This window comes from Macrotis lagotis, chromosome X (genome assembly GCF_037893015.1).
Source record: "Macrotis lagotis isolate mMagLag1 chromosome X, bilby.v1.9.chrom.fasta, whole genome shotgun sequence".
Taxonomy (NCBI): Eukaryota; Metazoa; Chordata; class Mammalia; order Peramelemorphia; family Peramelidae; genus Macrotis; species Macrotis lagotis.
In genome coordinates, this window is record NC_133666.1 from 598,907,096 (window position 1) to 598,930,473 (window position 23,378).

General features: G+C 36.0%; 1 protein-coding gene across 1 annotated transcript in view; it reads right to left on the bottom strand.

Annotated features, from left to right (window-relative positions):
• The window catches only part of KCNQ3 (potassium voltage-gated channel subfamily Q member 3), a 457,133-nt gene that overhangs the window by 432,524 nt on the left and 1,231 nt on the right, over window positions 1-23,378 (bottom strand).

Below are 23,378 nucleotides of genomic sequence, written 5' to 3' on the forward strand. Positions count from 1 at the left end.
TCAGTATGACAGAAGGAAAGTTGTAGATCCAGGATCAGAATTCCAGATTTTATGATTCCCAGTGCAAGGTAAATTCTTGTCCAAGCTGACTTTGTCCAAAGGACTTGTTCAAGGTCACCCAGGTAATAAACTGTAGAAGTTCAATTCAAATTTAAGTTCTCTAGCTCCAAATTCTATCCTCCTCTCACAATACCAGGCTGCTTCTCATGGGAGTGATGTGAGGGTGAAGAGGGAAAGAGGAAGGAAGAGATGTTGAAAAGAGGGATAAAAGAAATAGAATAGAACCATGGAATCTGAGAATTGGAAGGTACTTCAAAGTCTATCAAACCCAACTTTTTTTTTGTTTTTGCAAGGCAATGGAGTTAAGTGACTTGCCAAAGGTCACATAGCTAAGTAACTATAAAGTGTCTGAGGTCAGATTTGAACTCAGGTGCTCCTGACTCCAGGTCTGGTTCTCTATCCACTGCACCACCTAGCCACTCCACCACTCCAACTTTTGTCTAAAATATGAGTTCCTCTCTACAGTTTCCCTGTCAAATATTCACCCCTACTATTTCTGCTTCTACATCAACAGGACAGTTCCTTCATCCATCCTTTTATTAAAATGAAATCACCACTTCTGTAGCTTTCTTGGGGCTAAGAAAAATGGCCGGTCCCTCTTCCAGGTGACTTATTCAGTGACCTGAAAAATAATGTCCTTTGTTCTCTCATTCTTTCCTACCATTCTCTTTCCCAACCTCACTATTCATGGAGAAAAAATGAAGAAAGTAAAAAGAAAGAGAAGGGAAAATGAAGGACAAAGAATAAAGAACAATTGGAAAGTCATAAATATATATAGATAGATAGAGACAGACAGACAGACAGATAGATAGATAGATAGATAGATAGATAGGATATTATTGCATACCTTTTCTTCTACCAACCTGTAGCTCCAACATGGCAAATTAAATAGAGGAACTAGAGTCATCTTGCCCTGAATTGAGCTACCCAGAGGTTTCATTCCAATTAGTATTATCAATAGATCAGAAAAAATCCCTTCTCAAGAAAATCACAAAGTCAGCAAAGGTTGCCTCATTTATCCCAGCTTCTTCTTTTTATGATTTCTTTCTCCTTGAGATATACTTCACCCTTTTGTAATATTCCCAGGTATTCCTATGTGATTCCTGATCATGACACAACTGTCTCCCCACTCCCCCTTCCATGCTCCTTGATTGGCTCCAGCTTCCCTTTCTGGTCTAGGGGCAAAAAAAGCCCCAATCTCTCTCTTTTTTTAAGGTTTTTGCAAGGCAAATAGGGTTAAGTGGCTTGCCCAAGGCCACATGGCTAGGTAATTATCAATTGTCTGAAACCAGATTTGAACCCAGGTACTGCTGACTCCAGGGCCGGTGCTTTATCCACTACACCACCTAGCGGCCCCATCTCCAATCTCTCTTGACTGGCACTCTCAGACTTGGTGAGTGCCTGAGATTTACATTAAATACAATATATAATACATTTTCTATTAGATGTTAATGCAAAATAAACCTCCTTTGTAAAATGTTTGGTGACTCATATATAGTGCCTCATTTCATTGCTATATTGAACCTAAACTAAGTTAAATTAGCATTGCCCCTCCACAACACTTTATCCTCAACTCTTTCAGTACCCCACTGTTGTCATGCTATCCTTAGTTTTGATCTTATCAAAATACACTCTCAAGAAAGGTGACAGAGGCATCTAGCCTAACAGCCCATTCCACTTATAACAAGTTTCATTGATAAGAAGATAGAGGGTTCTCACATATATGAAGCCCAAGTGTCTTACAACTACTGATTTCTTTTGTATAGACAAACTAATAGGAATTGGGATGGGGAGGAGAGGATACGGTCATCTAATAGAGAGGCACTACCTTTCCAAGACACAGTGACCTGGTTCAAATATTTTCTTTCAGTCATCTTCCATTTGCATGGAGTAGTTTGTGAGATTGTTTACTGACACCTTGGGTCACCAAAAAAAAATGGAACATAGGACCTTAAAATTGTAAATAAAATGAAGAAAAATACTAATATAACGTCCTATACCATTACCCCACGCAGAAACCTTATCTATGATATTTCTGCCAGGTGGTCAAACAAGCCTGCAATGATTCCTTCCATTAGAAGGGAACTTATATTCTCGCAAGCTAGCTCATTCCATTTTGTCAGTTCTAATGATTAGGAAGGTCTTACATTGAGGAGAAATTTGACTACTTGTAGATCCTTTACCTCTTGGCCCTAGTAAAAGGCAAAGTTACCATTCAAATTTATGTATTCTAATTATGAACCCAGTACTTTTTTCCAACTAGATGAAGGTGCTCATGTTTGTTGAATGATTAAAAAAGGGTAACTTCAGTAGAAAAATAGAGGGAGGGACATGGTAACCACAGGAGGCAGCAAGGGCAGGAAACTAGAATCATGGAATTGCAAATATATAGCTGGAAGGGACATCACAGGGCCAATTTATTAATCCTCTCATTTTACATATGAGTAAATTATGACTCAACAAGCTTAGTGATTCCCTCAAAATGTAAACTGTCAGTAAGAGATAGGGCAGATATCCAAATCAAAGTCCTTTATCCACTAATATGGTACATTTTCTACTATACTAGACTGTCTCTATTTCTAACACTATTAAATGTCTGTATAACCTTGGTTAAGTCCTTTCAATTTGTTGTGCCGCTTTCCTTATTTGTAAGATGAAGGGGGTGGATCTAGGTGGTATCAATAAGCTCTCTAGGCCCTAAAATTATATGACCTAAACAAGGGTGTGGTAAAGGTGAAAGGACTAAGCTACTGGGTTACTCGGTGAAGTGAGAGGTTCCATAAGAGAGAGAAAAGGTATATGCCCACATTTGGAGTTGTGTTGCCTTTAAAATGCTGGCATGTTTGAGGCTTTGGACAAAAGTGGCAAGGAAAGCCTTGATCATATTTCTCAAACTGTATTCTTTGCATTTCCAGCTCCCAAACCCACAATCTGTTGCCTTTGGATTGAAGGTTTAAAAATAGCTCTCCAAACTTTTAGTACCCTGGCACAGTTTGAGTTTTATTTAAGCCATATGCAAATGTTTTTACACATCTTTTTTTCCCCCTATGGTTTAAAAAAGAACAAAACTTCTTTACTGCTGAATCATTTCCATCTTTTAATTTGGCATTTATCATGAATAAGGATTTCAGGTATAAATAGCTACTCTTATCCTGAATGCAGCCCAAGCAATGTCCAAATTGGAGAGAGAACTCCTAAAAATCTACATGCTAATTTGATGCTTCTGTGATCTGCAGTATCTGCTTTCACATTTGAGGCCAACCAGTGTCATTTGCAATAATTCCTTGGTGGACTCATTCATTCATCCATCCATTCAATAAACATAACTGAATATGTGAAAGGTACCATTCTAAAAATATAGGGGAAAAAATCCACACTATTTACAAATGACTTGTATATTTGTATATGGTTATATAATCCAGTTTGCAGGTCACTTGATTTCTTAATATTTGACTCTCAAGCTGCCTGTTAATAATTTCAATATGGTTAGTGGTTCTACCAAGGGGTAGCTTCAACCTTATGCATGGGTAGAATGGATGATGGCCCATTCCAGCTTTAAATTATATTATCTTATGATGTCATGCATCATCATGTAAAGGATTGAGAATTGGGCACTCTTGCCTCCAAATACTAATTTTATTCCTTTAGTCATGGCAAACCTTTGCTCAGAAACCTTTGCAGAAACCTCAGTCTACCATGTAAATAAGTTAAAAATGGTATTCAAGATCCTCTACAATCCAGCCCAATCACACACATTCTTTTCCTCTTCACTTCAGACTATAAAAGGTTACTCACCATCTAGTACCAGAACTAAATACCAAAAAAAGAAAGAAAAGAAAGGTGGGTCAAGGAGAATGATAATTGAGGAAAGAATGTAAGATTCAGCAATGAGCAAGACATTGTTAAACATTTAAGAGAGTAGTATCAATAGAATAGGGATGTCAGAAGAAAGATCTCAAGTAGTTGAGGAAACCGAAGGTGAGTTAAGTACAAAATAATAATATAATAGCTTCTTCCATATGTGGAATGGACTTTCTGAAGACAATTCTGTCTATAAAATTCTTTCTCTTACTTTAGAGAAGGGATCAATCATTTGCCACCTGCCATCTCCTGAATTTTTTCCTCTGGTTCCCTACCACCTCCTCCCAAAATCTGAAAACTATCTTTTCCTCTTTAAATTACTTAAGCACTCTGCCTACTCTTGTACTTTGCATAAATGCTTTCTTCTCATTAAGAAATTTTAGTGTAGATCTTTGATAATACCCTCCAATTAGATTGTAAGTACATTGAGAACAATGTCTATCAATGTTTTTCCATGTCAATGTCTTCTTAATATAGAGTAAGATGTCTTCTACTTAATAAATATATGATAACTCCCATTGACTTAAACTGAATATTGAAGGACAGTTTTTCCTAGAGTGATTCCAGAAGAACAACTGCTTAGGCATGGGTAATCTGCATCACAGAAAGAGAGTGAAACATTGGAAAGATGCAGAATTTTAAAATATCATGCCTTGAATCAAACCTCAGTCTTACTAATTTCTATTTGTGTGAACTGGAGCACAGAGATATTGTTTCTGGATATCAATTTCCTCATTTATAAAAATGATATTATTTAGATCTTGAACCATCCCTGATGCTACAATGATCAGTGGAGAAAATAGTCATAGAAATGAAATCACAGAATTTTTCAAAATAAAAAAATAAAAAGACATGGTTGAAAGCTTACTGGTAGAATCATAAATTGAAGAGGGAAGCGTGAAGGATGGATATAGTTAGTCTACTAACTAATAATGGCTTTTACAAATGAGGACAGAAAATGTTAATCAACCTAGCACTTTATCTTACAATTTAAGTAATAATATTTTCCAGACAATCACAGCAGATCTCTAACTATGATAAATTAATTTTTATAAATATTTAATTCCAACCATTTTCTCTCCTGAAGATAACAGATCAGATTTCTTAAAATCTTAAAAATTGAGAAGTAGTTAGAATTCATTGGACTAGGAACAAGCCAGGGTGTGTTATTTTGTACTGGAGGGAGAAAATGAGATGCTCTCTGATGTCAGAAGAATCTGACATCAGCTTAATCAATACAATCAACATTCATCAACTATCAGCTATTTGTAGGGACCCAAACACTTCAGGAGACATACATATAAATAAGTCATGGCCCAGATATCTCTAGTCAGAAATTTTATGGTCTAGTACAAGAGATAAAACATAGGCATTGGTAACTAGAAAACAAAAGATTATGTGCCAGGCAGAGGCTACTTTTATGATCATTTCTTCTCAGTCTCATTTAGGAGGTTCTGCAATATTCTAGTCCTAAAGTGCTCCAGTCAGTCCACAAAAAGAATTAAATTCCACCATCAGTAAGAATTATTTTGTTGTTCAGTTGTATCCAACTCTTTATGACTTCAATTGGGGTTTTCTTATCAAAGATATTGGAGTGGTTTACCATTTTCTCTAACTCATTTTACAAATGAGGAAACTGAAGCAAATGGGGGAAAAGTGACTTGCTCAGTGTCATACAGCTAGTAAGTGAATGAAGCCAGATTTGTTTCAGTTAGCCTGAGTTTTCCTGACTCCAGGTCTGATACTCTATTCCATGCACCACCTATGCCCTTAACTATCACATAGTAAATATTTAACAAATGTTTCATCTATTCATCCAATCTATTTATCTTTTCCTGTTTTGTTCTGGACAGCTAGCTGATACAGTAACCAGAACTCCAAGTCTGGAGTCAGGAAGATCTGAGTTCAAAACAACAACAAATCAATTTTTCTGCCTGTCAATGTCTTTTTATCTTAAATCTATCTCTGTAAACAATGGATAAATCAATAAATATTCATTGAGTACTTCCTCTGGGCAATGCATTATGCTGAGTAAAGTCCATGATCATTAGGCGTAGGCTAGTAAGACTTGAACTCTGGCACTTATCTGTGTGACCTTGTTCAAGTCACTTCAAGTCAGTTTTTTAATCTATAAAATCTTGATACTATCATTTTCATATCCCTTCTCATAGGGTTGATATGACCACAAATATCAAATACTACTTTTATAATCATTTTATTATTATTATTATTATTGTTGTTGTTGTTGTTAAAATATGTATATTAATAACATAATAGTTTTATAGTTAAAATATGCATGTACATGTACATATACCTACATGCATGTACACATATAAACATACAGATACATGTGGAATGGAAGTTCAATAATCAGAGTGATATGAAAGTCAAGAAACTGAAAGAAAGGCAATCAGAGCTACAAGAGAAATATAATTAGTATCCTGGTTATCTAGTTATATAGAACTAAGGAGGTAATAGTCTCAAAGGACTCTGCCTTGACTAGATCTTATCTGAAGTATTCTGTTCAGTTTTATGGCACAATTTCAAAACACTGATGAACTGAAGTGTCCAAAGAAGGGCAACTTGGATGGTGAAGATCCTTGAAGAAGTTGGTTATATTTAGTCTGAAGAAGAAACAAAGACCTTATTTTTCTAACCTCAGCAGGTGGAATCAGGGGCAGTAGGTATAAATGCAAAATAAAGGAAAACTTCCTGAAATTTAGAGTTATTCAAAAGCAGAACTAAATGACTCCAGAACTAATGATTTTCTTCTCACAAAATGTCTTCAAATTAAAGTTGAATAAATACTTTTGAGGATGCCATACAGAGGATTCTCCCTCAGGTTTAGAATGGATTTAAGGATTTCTGGAATCTCCTTCAATACTAAGATTAAGTGATAATTTAGGCATGTAAAAAGTCAGCAAAGCTGCCCCTTTAATGAGAATGTCTTCCATGAGTCCGATATAATAAAGTTGTGTTGATTCCAAGACAGATGGCATCACCAAAAGGATATTGTGGTTAAAAGAGTTTGATTCTAAGAGGAATGGGATTTCGGAGAAGCCTGGAAAGACTTGCATGAACGGATGCTGAATGAGATGAACAGAACCAGAAGAACACTGTACACTATAACAGCAACAGGGGTTGATGATCAACCGTAATGGACCTGCTCATTCCATCAATGCAATAATCAGAGACAATTTTAGAGTACCTATGATGGAGAATACCATCTATATCCAGAGAAAGAACTGTGGAGTTTAAACAAAGACCAAAGTCTATTACCTTCAATTTTTTTTTAAAAAAAAGTGTCTTATGTACTACATAATTTTGCTATCTCTAATATTTTATCTTCTCCTCAAAGAAATGATTTCTCTCTCAACACATTCAATTTCAATCAATGTATAGCATGGAAACAATGTAAAGATTATCAGACTTCCTTCTGTGGGAGGGTGGGGGGAAAATTCAAAACATTACAAAAATGATAGGTAGAAGCTACTATTGTATATAATTGGAAAACACAAAATATTAATAAAAAAATAGAGTAGAAAAAATAAAAGTTTGTTTCAAGGAACAGCTTGGAATCATTTTCCAAATGCAATCTAGCCCATTCTTTCTTCTAGTCTATCTTTGTCTATTTATTCCTTATTCTTTCTTATATTGTTCCATTTTCTGAGTAAGTGGTGGCCCTTCTCTTTGGCAAAACCAACTGGTACCTTGAATCCCAGGTAGAGGGTACTAAAAAGTTATGTCAAGAGAAGCACAACTTAAGCCTTAATTCCCGGGCTAATCAAGTCCCAAAGACAGTTGTCACCTTTCAAGGAAAAACTATCTTAACTTGCAGGAAAAATAGATGAGGATATTATTCCCCCTACTTTTCATTAGTTTCAAGAAACTAATGACTCCTGGTTGACCTCTTACCTCTATGACCATTTCTTCTTAGTCTCATTTAGGAGTTCCAGCCATATTCTAGTATTTGTTGCAACCAACGGTGTCTTCCATAAACAGGAACATGAGCAGAACCTTAACATCTATAGAAATTTCCCCTTTCATCTGGGTCTTTCCCTGGACATGCTTCATGACAGTGGAAAAATCTGATGAGCATATGTCTTCTTGTTTTTTCCTCACAACATTCATAGGATTCTTAAAATTATATCTGCTACTCAATATATCAAAGAACTTCATGTCGTCTTAACATATGGAAGAAACACATGGAAGAAAGATTTAAGGCTTACCCTTAATCAATTTACAAAAAATCAGCAAGCAATAAGCAAAGTAGAATCTCATATTGACTGCAAATTTTGATCAGTTAGATAAAGGGTATTTTAAAGTTCTTCATAATCTGATTCTTATATAGCTCTGCAGGTATATTTTATGTTGCTGCATTTTATGAATTCTATGGTCCAGCTAAAGTGAAATGTGGCTCTTCCTTATAGAAGACATTTTAACTCCCATTACCATGACTTGGCAAAGACTATCTCCCTCATGCCTGAGGTACATTTCCTTCTCTCTTTTCTCCTCTTAGAATTCCCTGTTTCCTTCAATGCTCAATTTTAACTCACCTGCTACAAGAGGTATTTCCTAATTCTATGGATACTATTGCCTCTACCCATTCTATGAAATTTTTTTCATTTATTTGGTATGTATTTTCATGTTTGTGTTTTCTCCTCTTATAGAATATAAATGGCTTGAAGTCAATGACTTTCATTTTTCCCAATCTCTATCAAATTGTTAGACACATATAACAATTTAATAAGTGCTTGATTGATTGTCTGTAAAAGAGGTAGTTTACTTCATATATATATATGCATATATATATATATATATATATATATATATATATATATATATATATATGGATATATTTAGGTTTTTGCAAGGCAAATGGGGTTAAGTGGCTTGCCCAAGGCCACAACAGCTAGGTAATTATTAAGTGTCAGAGACTGGATTTGAACTCAGGTACTCCTGACTTCAGGGCCAGTGCTCTATCCACTGCACCACCTAGCCACCCACTTCTTATATTTTTAATAATTATTCCTTTGCTCCATATATCAATTACTTCCTATAAAAATTTTACATTGAAAAATAGACATTTGGGTATCAGGCTATTAATGCTTTTTTTGGGTTGCCCTTTCCTATTGAAAATATCATTCATGATTTCATTTTCCATTAATCCCTTTCTCATTTATTTTCCCCTCTCTCATCTATTCTGAAAATCAATTTCCCAATGTCTTCAAATTGTATTGCCTAACTTCTATTGCACTAACTTCTATCTCTTCAGCCGTATTTCAATGTCTTCTCTATCTTTGTCCTCTACTTCCTCATATAACAAAATATATAATATAACAAAACCTTCAGGTAGCAGTTGGTGGTGATGTTAAGGGTTGTGTTAAAATCTACTCTACAAATAAGAGATAATTAATAAATGTTTATTAAATTAAATAGAATCAAGAATACTGCCAAGGCTTTTAAGGCTTTAGTATATCCCAATAAGGAATATAGTTATTAAACTATAGAATTTTTAGAGTTGGGGAATGATGTTTTTCTGTATGGGGAATCCATGAATGAGAGAGAGAAAAAAAAAAGAGAGGGGGAGAGAGACAGAGACAGAGAAGATATATAGCTAGATAGATGGACAGTTGGATGGATAGATAGATAGATAGATAGATAGATAGATAGATAGATAGATAGATAGATAGATAGATAGATTATGGAAGAAACTCCAAATCTCCACATATAGTAATATGAAAACAGTCATTATAGTAGATGGAGGAGAAGACTGTGAATATTTTAAACTAGGGAATGTTCAAAGTGACATAGATAATCATCAGTTTATAAAGACTTGGGCATTTACATATCCCAAAGGAGAGGGATGGGATTTTTGGACCTACACCAATTTCCATTAGCAACTTTACTTGATTTAAAAATGATGCTCCTTTAACAGGTGCACCTTGTTGCAACCCCTTTTCAACTTCTTTTTGTGGTGGCTTGCCATTAAGATTACAAATTCCTTGAAAGTAACAGTTACCTTCTTTTTTTATTTATTTATTATACCTCTAGTGCACATAATAGATTCCTAAAAAAATTTATTGAATTAAATCATTAGTTTAAGCATTTCAAAGTCAAAGAAAAAATAGAATCAAAGTTGGAAGATATTTTAATTATAACTAAGTCAACACTTGTTTGAGAAGGGATACTCACAACAGTATTGCCAAGAGTTATCTGAATGCTCCTTGAAAACCTCCAGAGATGGAGAATTCACTATGTTCTGAATTAATCCCTTCTACATTTGGAAAATGTAAATACTAGGAAGTTTTTGTAAAACATTAACCAAAAATGTGCTTTTTTTTGTAATTTCTATCCTTTGGTTCTAATCCCTCTTCTCTAAGGCAATTCTAAAATATTTTAAGAGAAAGACTATGTGCATCCCTTGACATCTTCTCTTCTCCAGGACAAACACTTCCCCCACCCTTCTCATTCTTTCAATTGATTTTTATATTACATGATCTCCAGTTTTTTCAACATTTAATTATCCTTCAACTAAATACACAACTTATTAAAGTCCTTCTTAAATGTAGCACCCCAAAATGAAAACAATAGAACAGATGTGGTGGCATGAGCAGGAAAAAAGAACATATGGATCATTATTTCCTATGTTCTGATCACTATACTTCTCATATTAAAAGACTTCACAAATCTCGAAATTCTATATAATATCTAATTATTGATATAAAGCATTAACACTATGTAAAAATAGGCTTTAATTTGCATTAGCATTTGGAGGGACTTTAGGAATTCTTTAGTAAATTCCCTTCATTTTACCACTGAGGAAATAGACCTAGAGAGCAGAAATTTCTTTGTTTAGGTCACATAGTAGAAGACCAAGAAAATCTTAAGTCTCTTCAATACAATGGGTTACTTTCTCAATTCTCATTCCCCCTAGGAGCATAAGAATTTCCTCTGCCAAAAACATAATTTACTCTGTGTAAAAATATATTGATCTGTTTCTTGTCATCATAGAACATATTCATCGACTGACTTACAAGTCACACAAGTGTGTACACATCAAACTTGGCCTAAATCCAGACAACTGGCAAGATGTCATTGTTGGTAAATAAGAATAAAGCATATCTTTCCTGGAAGCATACCTTTCTTGGTGCAGAGGATGGACCATTGAGCTAAGAATCAGGAAGACTTATCTCCATGAATTCAAATCTAGCCTCATATACTTACTATGATCCTGGGTAAGTCACTTCACCTTGTTTGCCTTAGTTGCTCATCTAGAAAATGAACTGGAGAAGGAAATGGCAAACCACTCTAGTAGATTTTGCCAATTTTCAAGAATGTAGTTTACTACCCTGTGCCAAAAAACCCCCCAAAACTAAACCCTAAGCAAAGCACTGGGAGTAGAGAAAAAGGCAAAAACAATCTTGAGTCCTCCTGGGCCTTATATTTTATGGGGGAGAGTATGCAAATAGCTATGTGGAAACAAGAGCCATACAAGATAAATTTAAGGCAATCTCAGAGGGAACACATCATTAGCAAGGAGGGGAAGAGTTTCTTTCAGAATATGGGATTTTAGCCAAGGCTTGAAGGCTCAGTTACACGTCAGAAAAAGTAGAAGATATAGGAAAGTAAGACATAGTCATTCTTCCTCCAAGAGCAGGTAACCAAATGTGGGAAATAACACATTCAAACAAGGTCATCAACAAATGATTTTCTTCAATGGATTAGTGCTCTTTTCATTGTGGCTTCTCCTTTTAATGAGGTAAATCACAAAGCATCCCTTCCATTTCACCCATATGACCGGAAAAGGTATCCTGGACATGTGACAAAAGGGAAGGATAACCAATGTTCAGTTTATGTGTTCCCTTGGTAACTAATCAATGTCAAGAAAACTAAAGAAAAGCTCCTTGTCATGCTTCCCCTTTACCCTATACATCTTCTTTCCAACTTCCCTGTCATAGTCAACCCCTCCTTTAAAATTCTGGAGTCTTATTCAAATCAACACCAGCATTGATACTGTAAAGGGTACATCAACTACTCTTTTATGGTTCCCCTCACTATATAACTTTCCAAACAAAAATACTCCTCCTTGGCTACCACAATCGTTATCTACACCATTAGATTGCAAGTTCCTTGAAGGCAAAGGTAGCTGCTATTTTCAAATTTGTGTTTAGTACAGTGTTAGGCCTATTACACATTTTTCATTCAATCATTTAATTTGAGTGGGTCCCTCTGGCAGGACTCGTGGGTGGGTTATGATATTTATCAGTCCACATGATACAATAATAGCAATTGACATTTACAGAATATTTTTGAGGTTAACAAAACCCTTAAAATATGTAATCTTATTGGATTTTCACATCACTCTTGTCATACCTATTATCTTCATGCTACAGCTAAAAAAAGAGGCTCAAAAAAGTCAGATGACTTTCCAATAGTTACTCAGCTAGTAAGCACAGAAAGTGGGGTTTAAATAATGGCTCTTTCTGACACCATTTCCAACATACTTTTGGCTATATGACATTCTGCTGAGGGTCTTCCTCTCCCAGACTGATTTTTTTTGGACTAGGTAAAAGAATTCATTCTTTGCTTCATTTCTTTCTCACCTAACCTAGCAATTGAATGAGCATTGCCTCAGTCAAACTGAGAACTGTTAAAGACCTTAGCTTAAAAAGACCATTGTATCCAAAGCCATCTCCAGTCATCCTGATTCATATTTGGACACTGGACCTAGATAACTCAGTAGGGATGAGGCTGGTGACTTTGCACAGCTCTCCCTCATTTAAATCCAATTCACTTGCAAGTCATAATATCACATTCCTGATGTCATGGTTGTCTTTGAGAACGATGAATAAAAATAACCAAAGAATTCCAAAAGGGGAGGAAGGAAGGCTGTCAGGGAGTGATCATGGAAAGATTTCCTAGAGAAAATAAAACTAGTATTTAGTCTTGTGGGATAAGGATACATGAAGTAGAAACAAAATAGTCAATTTCTCTTCCTCTATAACTAATACCTGTCTCCGTCTCTATCTCTGTTTCTGCCTCAGTCTCTCTATATCTGTCTCTCTTTTTCTATTTCTGTCTGTGTGTGCATGTGTGTGTATGTATGTATGTGTATGTATGAATCTCTTCATTCATTCATTTAACAAGAGCCTTTCATTGGGTGCCTACCACAATTATCGAATTCTGAAAAATACCTTGTTGACTTAGATGAGGTATTTTGCTTCATTAAATCAAGTTAATTATTATTAGGTAGATGATACAATAAATAGAGTGCTGGGTCTGCAATCAGGAAGACATGATTTGAAATTCTCTCTTTGATACTTACTAGTTGTATGACCCTGAGAAAATCACATAGCCTCTTTCTACTTTATTTTCTTCAACTGAAAAATGGGGATAATAATATTATGAGAATAAAATGACTGCATTTTATAAAGCACTGCAAATCTTAATATGGTACATAAATACAAATCATTACTATTTGCAACAGGAATAATAACAATTCACTCATATAACATTTTTTCATATAAATTCTTTCATTTGATCCTCAAAATAGATGTTTGTTGAGCAAGTATTCTTATACCCATTTAAAATAAGGAAAATCATTCTCAGAGACATTAGTACAGTGTCTGGCAAATAGTAGATATTTGATAAATGTTACTGAATTTAATTAAATGTTTTCTTCAGAGATGCACAGTGATTCTGGGAAAAAGGTAATCTTTGTACTCGGGCCTCCAAAATCCCAAGAGCAGGTATCTTTCTACTGACCCATGCTGATTCTCAGGTTTACCTTCCTCTGAAAACTTAAATATTGCTATTACTGTCCCCATATTGTTTCTCCTCCCCCCATCAAAAACTATAGCGATAAAAGAAATGGGTGTACAATCTCAAAGGGTTGCATCTTACTGATGTTCCTGTCTTTGGTATATTTGCCTTTCCTATTTCCAACATACCAGCATTACTCATCGCAACTTTTTTTTTTCCAGCCAGAAGTAACAAAGGTCCCCAGCATAATTTGTTTCACGCAGAGAACAGTAATTACTGTTTCAAACACTTAGGTTAGGAGGTTTGATGCTGTGTATGTTTTATTTCTAAGATATAAAATATTTTATATTTCCAAAATACTGATAGGTATACATCTGGTCCAAATTAATGTTTCAAAAGAATTTCAAGTTTTCTTGAAGTCATCAATGAATACAACAAAACTTTGCATTAGTACTATTGGTACTATATATTTTTAAGTTCTAACATGTATTCTATTTTTTTTATTCATTACTGATGGTGAAAAAAAGTTAGATAACTGAAGCATAGGGAAATTAGTCATGGAATTACAACTTGACTTCTCCATTTTATAGTTGAAGAAATTGAGGTTGTGAGAAGTGACTTGCCCATGGTTACAGAGGCTTTAAATGGATGATACGGGGGGGGGGGATGATAATTGGTCAGATATGTGTCATGTTTAAAAGGAAGATAGATAGTTTGAGAGGGAAATGGAAAATATTCATGACCTATGGGCACTGCTTTTCATGTCCATTGCTAGAATTGTTTAGTTAAAATTTAGGGCATGAAAACAAATTTGAGTGTACCTTGAAAATGTGTGAAAGTTCTATGTCTAACTTTCTTTTTAAAGTTTAGACAACTAATGCTAATCCACTTTAAGATGAAGATGTTTGTTCTTTGTTCTCAAAGACCATGACATCAGTGGAAGTGATGCCATGACAAGCACATGAATTGGACTTGAGTGAGGGATGCTGTGCTAAGTCACCAGTCTCACTTTCTCCTTCAGAGCCATCTGGGACCAGTGGTCAGAAATGAATTAGGATGACTGGAGATGACCCAGAATGTGAGACAATCAGGATTAAGTGACTTGCCCAAGGTCACACAGCTAGTACGTGTCAAATATCTGAGCCCAAATTTTAACTCAGGTCCTTCTAACTCCATAGTTAGTGCTCCATCCACTGTACCACCTAGCTGCCCCTGTCAACTTAAAAAATAGCATTCATGAAGTTAAAAAGTTAACTCAGAGGAAGAATCAAGACTAGGATTAAGGAGTCTCATTCTCAAGACACTAGACTTAGAGCAGGAAATTCATATTCTTCAACCCCATCATTTTACATATCATGAAACAGGCTCAGAGAAGTTAAAAAAACTTACCCAAGATCACACAGGAAATAAGTGGTAGCTTATAAAGGATAACAGATTCAAATCTAGGTTTCTGATTCAAAAATCTAGCATTCTCTCCATTTACCATGTTGCTTTCCCCTTCTTCTTACCACATTGACTCAAAGTGACTTCATCCAAGGTCAATAGCATAGGTCAGGAGCCAAACCAAGAATACCGAGTTCACATGGCTACCTGATTCCCAGGCACTGCTTTTTTTTTATTAACTAACCACAATTACTGTCTTCAGCCTAAAATAAGTAACCCTAATTGCTTACTTTTGACTAATTTGGTTCTTCTCTGTGTTAGAAATCAGAGATCAGTCTGAAAGCTGGTGTAGCAGATGGGGAAATCCAATGCCTTTAAACCATGTCTACCAGCTCAGAGGAAAAAGGAGACAAAGGGTGAAATTAATTGGACCTTCTCTTTCTTGTTCCCTACCCAACAAGAACTGATGGGGAAGTGTGAAAATTCAGGTCTAGTAGCCAACTTGAAAATTTAACACTCCCTCCCTAAAAAAAAAAAGAAATCTTGTATCATTGCTTTAAGAAAAGAAGCTTGTCAACAAGAGTTCAAGTCAGCCACCAAAACAGATAAGCCCCCATATTTTGTTAAAAAATTAATACACCTCGGGATGACATTCCTTATTTCACAAAGTATTTGGAGGGTAGAAAATGTATACCTGAAGAAAGAAATGCAAGATCTGATTTTTTTTTGTTTTTAATGTTTTAGTTAGTTGAATTGGAAAAGCTAATTTCAGTTTTGTTTTTTTTAAAGCTCTTTTGAAAACAAATGTTTTTTGGTTATCAAACATCTTTAAACTCAGGTAAGCATTTCCCATTTTGCATTTTCTTTTGGTTCTGAGGTGGTGATCCAAAAAACTGTACCTGACCGTCATAATGTGAAACACAGATTTGACAGTTCTTCAATAATTTTGATCAAAGTAGCCAGGTGTCAGGGACCATCCTTGTCACAAAGTGATTTTAGAAGCTGACTTCATGAAGCACTGATGAGGTTATTGATAAAGGCACTCTCTGGAAGAACATAATGGTAAAACATAGAAATACTGAGACTTACAGTCATTCTTGACATCAGAAACATCTTGGTTCAAGTCCTTTCTCTGACCCTTACTGGCTCGGGGATTTGTAGTTCTGTTGTTGTTTCAGATGAGTCCAATCTTTTGTGACCCAATTTGAGGTTTTCTTGGCAAATATATTAAGTTGGTCTTCCAATTCTTTTTCCAGTTCATTTCATAGATGAGAAAACCAAATCAAACTTACCCAGCAATACAGCTAGTAAGTGTTTTGTGTCATATTTGAGCTCAGTAAGATGAGTGTTTCTAACTTCAGACTCAGTACTCTAATCATTATAATACCTAGTTGCCCCAGCTATGGTACTAACATACAGTCATTTAGTCTCTCAGTGACTCCAAAAGATACTTGGTAAGTTGTTGAAGTATTATTACAGAGCTGATTTACTAGGGAGAGTTTCCACATGAAAGTTTTCTACACCAATGAAATCAGAGGTCTGGGCAAAAAATAAAATTTTAAAACAGAGTCAATGTAAATATATTCCATAAAGTAGACTTCTCTCCTTCCCCAAACTTTAAGAAAAAAGAAGAGGGAAGAGTTGTGTAATATGAAGTAAATTCCTAATAGAGTGAGATGAAATAAGCAAAAATGCATGGAAAATAATGCAAGATGGTATAGGAGAGATAGTATGGGAATGAAAGGCAGAAGACCAGGGTCCTGATCTCAGTTCTCCCATTAATGCCTTTGGGCAAACCATTGTACCTGTATGGCAGACAGGACTAAGATCCTATCTAATTCTACCATTCCATGAGTCTATATTCTAACTATCTCATGTTTATGTTTTAATATCTGTTCCAGTTCTAAAATTCTATATTTGAAGTTTCCTTTTAACTCTCATATTTCATGTTCCATGCTCTCTTTATTGTTCTAGATGACTTCCTAAGGTCATCTTCTAATGTCCCAGCCCCAAGATTCCATAATTATGGCTCTTCCAGTTCAATCATTTCTAAGACCAGATTAAAAATATCTATAGTTCCATTTCCATCTCAGAATTGTGATTTTTATGTGTTAATCACTCCTAAACCACACACCAAATACTTTTAAGGTCCAGATTAGAAGAACAAAAAAGCCACCAAAAAAAAAAACAATGATTATAAAAGATGCAGTAATGTAGTTCTTAGTCAAGAGCAACCAGAACACCTTTTTAAATCTTGTTTGGAAAATGCTAATGTTTCTCACATTATAAATTAGTAACATGCTGCATTCCTTGCACAAAACCCATTCCTGTTTCAGCATTTGCAAGACTAAAGTTTTTCATTCTTATTTAACACAATTCCTGTGTTTTACTTGATGAGAATAACAGTATCTCACCATGTCTATTACCAAGCACTTTCCTCATAATAACTCTATGAAGTTAATATTGCATGTATCATTTTCACAATGGTACAGAAGAGGAAACTGAAATTCTGTGAGATAAAGTGATTTGTCCAGTCAAACTGCAATAAGTACTGTGGTCAAGATCCAAATGTGTGTGTAACTGATTTTTTTCTTTGCTTGGCTGTAATTTTACTTCAATTAGCACCAGTCTTTCTAAAAATTAACTGGCAAGAACAGTAACATCCCAGTGTCCTTGAGCCTACAAATTCAATTGAATTCAATTGCTATTGCATAAAAGTAGAAAAAGCTTCAGAAACCACCTAACTCCACCAGTATTTTTACAGAGATCTATTTTATAAAATCCCCAATAACTGATCACCCTAACTTGGTGTCCAGTGAAGGAAAACCCACTACATTCTGGATATCTCTGTTTCAAGACTTTCTTTCCATCAATTTCCTTGCCACTTCCACCCATTATTCCAGGACTAAGAATAATTATAAACCCCTTTCTACTCCAAGTAACAAAGATAGTTATCAGGCCCCCTAATCACCCTCCTCCCAACCCAACCAAAGTATTTTTTCCTCTGGCTAATAATCTTAAGTAATTTCAACTGATCTTTTTTATTTCTGCACCTCTTACATTCAAACTTCTATACTTGAGGATGCTTAGATGAAAAGTGATTCTTTTATAATACAATGGGTGAGGGAGGAATGCAGCTTCTTTACATGTATAAGTATGAAAGGATAAAAGTCTTAGGGAGATGCAAAATGCCATAAGAAATTTGAGAAATAAGAGAAAGGATGATCTGATTATCTAAAATCTCATCATCATGATTTTTAACTCATCCTTAGATACTATTTATCTTGAAGGTGGAGCATGAACTCCTCAAATTTTCCTTTAAAGAAGACAAAATTGGGGCAGCTAGGTGGTGCAGTGTATAAAGCACAGACCCTGGAGTCAGGAGTACTTGGGTTCAAATCCAGTCTCAGACACTTAATAATTACCTAGCTGTGTGGCCTTGGGCAAACCAGTTAACCCCATTTGCCTTGCAAAAAAAATAAAAAATAAAGAAGACAAAATTGAGTCTTTCCAACTCACTCTCCATTTTGCATCTACAGCTCTACTTGGTTTGAACTCCAGGGAACAAGATAACTCCATAACAAACATTCGCTAATTCTCTCCTTCCTCCCCAACTCCCAACCACCTCCACCACCTTTCCAACTTCTTTTTTGTATGTTGTCTTCTCTCATTAGATTGCAAGTTCCTTAAGAGCAGGGACTTTATTTCTTTTTTCTTAATTGTATCCCCAGTGTCTGATACATTATTTTTGTTCAGTTGTATCAAACTCTTTGTAACTCTGTATGTTTTTTTTTTTTTGACAAAGATATTAGAACAGTGTGTTTCCTTTTTCAGTTGATTAAGGCAAACAGAGGTAAGTAACTTGCCCAGGATCATACAGAGAGAGAGAGAGTGAATTTCTGAGGTTGTTTTGGAACTCACGTCTTCTTGTTTCCAGGCTCAGCACTCTATCTACTATAGTGCCACCTAGCATGTGCTTTATAAATGTTTATTGAATTGACAAAAGATCACTTCACGCTAGAGGGACTACAGGAATTCACATCCAAATATTGTTTCAAAAGAAGAAAAAGTGGATGGAGGAAAGAGCAGAGCAGACAAGAATTCTTGGAAGGCAGAATAATGGGAAATAAGGATGGGCATAAAGGTTAGAACCCTTCACATAAAAGTGAAGCACAGTGAAAGGGTAAGCAATCTGAGACTTGTTTTCCATTCCATGGCAATGAGGAATCATGGAAAATTTTTGAAGAGGAGTCATTTCTACTAAATTGGGAAGATTTGTCTGAGTCTTTCACAGTCACTAAAAATAAAAAAAAATGCGCTTTGACATCAGTGAAAATGTTTACCATCCTTATCATAGAAAGCCACAACTGAAAGTGACCTCAGAAGTCACATGGGCCATCCACCATCTGAAGTATGATCCTTTTACAGAACATTCCTGACAATGGTTCATCTAGTCAGCTTTTCAGGGGCAGCTTTTGATATACTTCCTGGATAGAGCATCTTAACTAGAGTCAAGAATGCCTGAGTTCAAATTCAGCCTAAGACACTTACTAGCTCTGTGACCGAGGTCAAATCATTTAATCTCTCTTTGTCTCATTTTCCTTAACTATAAAATTAGTTTAATAATGGTAGAGTAATATCTCTCTTGTAAAGTTATCATGAGGATCAAATCAGATTATATTTGTTTAAAAAAAGTCCAGTGCTCTATTCACTTTATGATCTGTCTTAATATGATTCAGATATTAGTTATTCCCCTAGAAAAAGTAAGATTTAGATGCCAATTCACTTTCCTCCCTCTCCCTGGCAAATTTCTGTTTTGTCAACTTTGGCTAATTTCTTCTTATTATGACTACCAGGAACAGTTATGGCTAAAGTTATAGTTAACAGAATACTGCCATCACAACAACCCCATGAACTACATAGCAAATTATGACTATTGAACAAACAGAAAAATGAAACTGTAGGATGGTGCTTGCTTTTATATTCCCAAAGCTTAGTAAAGTGTCATGTAGGATGCACAAAATTAATGTTTGTTAAATGGGTGACCAATTGACTGAGGTGCCTATGGTCATGTAATCAGTAAATAAGACTGCTGGTACTTGAACCCAACTTTCCTGACCATGATAGCACTACTCTGTGATGTATGGCAATTGAGAGGGAATGTGGAACAGCAGATATAATTTTAGGCAAAAAGACATGAATTATGAGGCAGGTAGATGGCATATTAGAACTGGAGTTAGGAGGATCTGAGTTCAAATTCAGACTAAAGCACTTTCTAATTATGTGACCCTGGACAAGTCACTTAACCCTGATTGTCTCAAAAAAATAGAAGGATAGTTTTAAGGATCAAGTGAGATAATATGTGTATCTCTCTCTCTCTCTATATATATATATATATATATATATATGTGTGTGTGTGTGTGTGTGTGTGTGTGTGCAGTACTACATACATGTCAGCAATCATTGTTTTCCTTATTAAAATTCTCAAAAACATAGGATGCTTTGGATTGTCTCTTATTTTCCCAATATACTTTTTTAAAAATTTATTTTCTATTCACAGACCAAAACAAGCATTCCCATAACAAAGTAAAATAAAAAGATGATTTTCACATGAAACTGCAAAACTACCATGTTCAACTAATATTCCATCCAAATACACAACAGTTATCTATTTTTTCCTTGTGTGTGTGTTTTCTTTTGCAACCTGGCTAATATAGAATGATGCTTTGCATGACTTCACATGTATAATCATTTTCATATTATTTGCCTTCTCAAGGGGTGGGGGAGGGACGAGAGGGAAACAATTTAAAATTCAAATTAAAAAAAGAATTTTAAAAATTGTTCGTGGATTTGGGAAATATTTAACAAAATCAATAAATAAAATATTTAAAAGAGAAAAAATTCAGTTCACCTGGCTCTCTCCCAGCCTATAAACTGCAGCTATTTCCCCCAACCCACTAACTACAGCCACCTCTTTCCTCTATCATCACATCTCTGGGAGTTGGGGAAGGAAGATAATTAGTATGATTGAAACTCCAATTTTCCCTAATGGGAAGGGACTACTCAGAGAACCTAAGGGATTTACCCAAATTTTCTAGTTATTGGCAATAGTGGTCCAAGATTAGAATCTGGGCTCATTGATTTTTTTCAACTTTAGGATGTTCCCTCCGAAGTTCAAAACCCTAATTCACACTACTGTTCAAAATGAGGATTCTAGAAGATGTTCAAGAACATTCTTTCATGCTGACTTTCTATTCAGAAGAATGGTTCTAAAAGAGGTCTTTTTCTATAAACAAGCTTCCAGAATCCCTCTCAGATGACCTCTGCTTTCTGGAAGATGAGATGATGAAGAGGAAAGAGTCTAGAAGACCAAGGCATTCATTTTACCTGGCTTATTTCCGAATTAGTAAACCTATTGAGCCCAGACACTATGTTAAGCATTGGGTGTCTTCTTTGTTTATAGTCATGTTTTGTTTTTTAAATATAGAGCCCAGTACTTTTTCCCTCACAGCTCCAAGCTATTTTCTGTGCCCAAAATGTTTCACCTTCCTTTACCAGTTGAATTTCTTTCATTCTTTAAAGATCAACCCAGTGCTAGAACCTCAAACTTATTCAATTCTATATGTGAGGGAGAGTAGTAAGCATTAAGGACAAAAAGGAAAAAGAGGAAAAAGTCCCTTAGGAATTCAAATCCTACTGAGGGGACAATTGTACACAATTGAGTCAGTACAAAAAATGGGTAGTATTAAATACAGGTTAACGGGACTAGCTATTATTAACGAGGGGAGATAAAAGGAGAAATTATTCCATGAATTCCCTCACCAGTAAAAAACTTCCCTCCTCCCACTTCCCACAGAATTTTCATCGTCCACATCTTAAACTCATTTATTATATAATATCAAGCATTAAGACTATCTCTGTCAGTTAATTTGTTATCTTCTTACTGGACTTTAATGTCCTTGAGGGCAGACCTGAGTTTTTAGATAAACTCTCCTAGAACCTAGTAGAGAATCTTGGCACTGTTTGTGTTTAATAACGTTTTGTTGACTTTACTTAACAAACAATTCTTTACATTTATTTGTCGAATTTTACTAAGGGAAAGAAAAGGAAATTTGTCCATCGCTATGCATTTTATTGCTTACAAAAGACCCATTTCTACCACGGTACTGAAAGCTACATATCCATATAAACATATCTGTGAATCATTCTTTTCTTAGTTACCTAGCCCTCCTCTTTCCCCTCTCACCCACCCTAGCTCATTCAGACTCAAGTACCCTTTTTTTTGGTGGGGAGCGTCGGGTATTCCACCTTCAAACTCTAACTTGGTATCTTTCCAATGACCATCTCTTATACCTGGAATGCTCTCTTTCATATTTGCCTCCTGAACCTCCTTCAAGACTACTTCAAGTCCTTAGCTTCTTGGAGAGACCTTTTGCATTCCATCTTCCCCCACCCCACCCTCCTTCTGAGATTGTCTTCCATGTGCACATCATATATCTTGCATCTGCTATTTTGGGCACGTTGTCTGTCCATTGGTCTGTAAGCTCCTTGAGGTCAGGGACTGTTTTTGTCTCTCTTTGTATCTCTGATTATTACAGTGCATCACTTAGAAGGTGCTTAATAAATGTTTACTGACTAGCAGGATACTGCCTGCTTCTCCCACCACTTCAGCTTTCCTTCTGATGTGGAGCTAACTGAAAGAACTCATGACTTCTGAAACTATCTCCTGGGAACCTGCCCCCCCCCCCCAGCTGCTGTTGCCACTGTTGCTCATGCGCTACTGTACTGTGCTGACGACCCCACCTCCTGGCTCTATCTGGGAAAGCATTTCCCCTGGCCAAGGAGAGGCTTGCCTGTGCCCAACCCCAGGATTCACCCAGTCTCTCTGACTGCAGTGTCCGTTTTCACAGAAAGGGGTGGGGTGGGGAGTCGCACAGGTTATTGGCAGAATGAGAACAGGCTATTGGGGTACTTCAACATCACATCCCTGAGGGTGCACTTCGGCCAAAACCTAGACTAAGCAGGGGGCAGTTTACCTGTGACCTGGCCCCGAGAGGGCAGCGGTGAGTGTGGGAGTGGCCGTTTGGCCTGATAAGGCTCCTCTTTCATGCCCAATATTCTCTGTGGATACTAGCAGCAACCCCCCCCCCCCCGTAAATGTCTAGGGAAGTTGGCTCCCTAACCTTTCTGAGAGATTAGCCTGGGATGCCATCTGTCCAGCATCATTTGCCATCCCCACCCCTCCCAAATAAAGTAGTTCCCACCCACTCCTCGCCTCTTCAGTTCTGTTGCCAGAGAAAAGCGACCAT